The sequence below is a fragment of the Carlito syrichta genome, unplaced genomic scaffold (genome assembly GCF_000164805.1).
Source record: "Carlito syrichta isolate Samal-C Ts95f unplaced genomic scaffold, Tarsius_syrichta-2.0.1 Scaffold315753, whole genome shotgun sequence".
Taxonomy (NCBI): Eukaryota; Metazoa; Chordata; class Mammalia; order Primates; family Tarsiidae; genus Carlito; species Carlito syrichta.
Genome location: NW_007259849.1, coordinates 183,238 through 186,938, shown reverse-complemented (window position 1 = coordinate 186,938; position 3,701 = coordinate 183,238).

Genomic DNA, 3,701 nt, shown 5'->3' with positions numbered 1-3,701 from the left:
AGTCTGGGCAACAGAGTGAGTGAGACTCCAACTCAAAAAAAAAAAAAAAAGAGAGGGAATCCAAAACATAGGTAAAGAGTGAAGGGGTGTAGGGAAATTTACTCCAAATATGGCTTTGCAATAAGGTCACTCTGACCTTCCTGCCTCCACTTCGTCACAGAGAAGCTGCTTCCCTTCCCAGTTATTTCTGTTCCTTATTGCAGAAAAGAAGGGCAAGCTATAGCCACACCTGAGCAAACTTTCTTACAAATATAATGACTGTCTCCAAAGATGTTTAAATTCCAAAGGCAACAATTTGCAAGTCATTCTGTTATCTCCTTTCATTCATTCTCCCAACCCCTCAATAGAATTCCTCTTCCTCTCCCTCCCATAACCTGTTTTACCCGAATGCAAGCCCCCATTTTTCCTGTAACCTCGAGATAATATTTAACTGTAACTCATCTGGAATTTGGGTCTTCATTCTGGTCTTCCGTGTATTCATGTTAAATAAAATATGTGTGCCTTTTCTCCGATTAATCAACTTTGCCTCATATCAGTGATTTCTCAGCAAACTTTATGGGGCCAGTGGCCATGGTCCTCAGAAGAGTTAGATAAAATGAAAAAAAATTATCAAGTAGATTTGAAAAAGACATAGATGGGACTTATAGAAACACATAACTAAATTTAGCAAGTTAATTATTTAGTTAAGGAATAGATTAGTAAATTGGAAGATAGATAGGAAAAAGTTACTCAGAATGGAGAGAAAAAGGAATGGAAACATGGAAGAGCACACCTTTTACAAAGGACATCAAAGACTAGAAGCAGGAGTCAGCTAATTTTCTCTTAAAGAACCGGATTATGAACATTTTAGACTTTGTGGGCCCTATGGTTTCTGTCACAACTACCTTGCTGTTGTAGCCTGAAAGCAGCCACAAACAATTTATAAATAGGCATGACTGTTCTCATAAAAATGTTTACAAAACCAAAACCAGGTTGCTCCCAGTGGGTTGTGGTTTGCTAGCCTAACCCGTGGACTAAACAATTCTAAAAACCATTTAATTGCAGAAATGAAGTGTGAGAATCAAGAAAATAGGGAAAAAGCAACATTAACAAAATTTGCTGGAACATGAAAGTTATCTGTTGGGGCTTAGAAAATGATACCCCAGCCGGGCTCGGAAGCTCAGCCTGTAATCCTGCGCTTTGGGAGGCTGAGATGAATGGATTGCCTGAGCCTGCAGATTCGAGACCCGCCTGGGCAACTTAGCCAGACCTCATCTCTACAATAAATAAAAAAAACCAGCCGGGCATGGTAGCGCATGCCTGTAATTCCGGCTACTCGGAAGGCTGAGATGGAAGGATCGCCGGAGCCCAGCAGGTCGTGGCTGCGGTGGCCGGGAGCGGACACTGCATTCCAGTCTGGGTGACAGAGTGCGACTCAACTCAAAAAAAAAAAAAGAAAAAAAGAAAATGATACCCCAAAGTATAGCACTTTGACATGCTAACTACTCTGAACTAAAGGAAATTAGAAGGACTCCGAAGCAAAGTTTCTCTGGCTTTCTCCTGCCCTGTTGTCTCCCACACCTTTTTCTTTCCTAGAAGTGTGTCATATAAACTAGAATTCCTGGTCGGGCTTGGTGGATCAGCCTGTAATCCCAGCACTTTGGGAGGCCGAGGCGAGTGGATTGCCTGAGTCCACGGGTTCGAGACCCACCCCGGCAACTTGGCGAGACCTCATCTCTACAATAAATCAAAAATTAGCAGGGTGTGGTAGCATGCACCTGTAGTTCCGGCTGCCGGGAAGACTGAGGTGTAAGGATCGCTGGAGCCCAGCAGGTTGAGGCTGTGGTGGCTGGGAGCGTGCCACTGCACTCCAGTCTGGGTGACACTGAGACTCCAACTCAAAACAAAAATAAAAAACTAAAATTCCTCTCCTCCAAGGTAAGTCATAGAAACTAGAGCTCCTCTCCTTCAAGGAAAGCCATAAAATCTAAAAAGGTCACTCCTTTCTTCCTTGAAAACCCTCATTTCAAAAGGGTTCTACCCTATATCTGGGAGGAAGGAATGCAACATAGAAAAACCAAGAAGAATCTCAACAGACATGCTTCACTGGGTTTACTCCCTCAGTCTACTACCATTAAATCATACCCTTTTGTCTAATCACGTTTGTACACAAAACTTACTATTCATTCTTCAGCAAACTTAAGCATAAAAATAGTTTTACCGTCTGGGCTCGGTGGCTCAGCCTGTAATCCCAGCACTTTGGAAGGACGAGATGAGTGGATTACCTGAGTCCATGGGTTCGAGACCAGCCCCGGGAACTTGTCAAGACCTTGTCTCTACAATAAATTTTTAAAAATAGCCAGGTGTGGTAGCACGCGCCTGTAGTTCCGGCTACTTGGAAGGCTGAGGCGGAAAGATCGCCGGGACCCAGGACGTCAACGCTGGCGTGGCACTGCACTCCAGCCTGGGCGACAGAATGAGACTCCAACTCAAAAAAAAAACAAACAAAAAACTTTTTCCCCCCCAATATCTTTGGGTCTTCATTTCTGAAGGCTCCCGTGTCATGTAAAACTCTGATTAAATACATTTGTTATGCTTTTCTTTTGTTAACCTATCTTTTTTTATAGGGTATCACCCCTATAATGGATGAATAAAGATATGACATCTTTTCTGTCCCTACACACCGATTTTTTAAATTCAGTAAAAATAAAATGAAATTAACACATAGATGTTTCAGAATAAAATTGCAGAACACTAAAGACAATGTAATATAAAATGAACCAGAGAAAATATTGTCCTTGAAGGATCAAAAAATAGACTGCTGACTATTTCATGGAAAACCAGAATATGAGAGAAAGTCATTGCCTTCTTAGTTATCTATACTAACCAAACTCTTTTAAAAAACAGACATTTTCAGGTGAAGAAAAACAGAGCATTTGGAGCAAAGAGACTCTCACCAAAGCAATGCTAAAAAAAAAAAAAAAGTCCCAGCAGCAATGCTGGGAGGTTTGTGGATGCAGAGTCTTGGCAGCTGCAGCCACAGAGGCACCCATGCGTCACAGCCCCTCTCCCTCTGCCCTTCCTCCCTTTGCTCCCACTATGGCTGATCAGCTGACTGAAGAACAGATTGCTGAAATCAAAAACGTTTACTCCCTATTCCCTAAAGATGGCATCTTAGACTCTCTGTTTTTATTTTAAAATTTTTTTTTGAGTTGGGGTCTCACGTTGTCGCCCAGACTGGAGTGCATTGGCACGCTCCTGGCCACCTCAGCCTCGACCTGCTGTGCTCCGGTGATCCTTCTGCCTCAGCCTTCCAAGTAGCCGGAACTACAGGCACGCGCTACCACGCCCAGCTAATTTTTGATTTATTGTAGAGATGAGTCTCGCTAAGTTGCCCAGGTGGGTCTCAAACCCGCGGACTCAGGCAATCCACTCGCCTTGGCCTCCCAAAGTGCTGGGATTACAGGCTGAGCCACCGCTGCCCGGCCGACTCTGTTTTTAAAACCCTCTGACCCCTGATGTGGAGCTGCAGAGTAGGCCATGGACTTCAGCACAACATCAACATGGCTGTTTGAGAGATGGCAATTTATGTCCATTCCAAGTTGTAAATGCTAGCTGTCCCACCCCCACAATAAATAGACCATTACTTTAAAAGAAAAGTTAAGAGCTCGGTGGCTCAGCCTGTAATCCCGCGCCTTTGGGAGGCTGAGGTGAGTGGATTG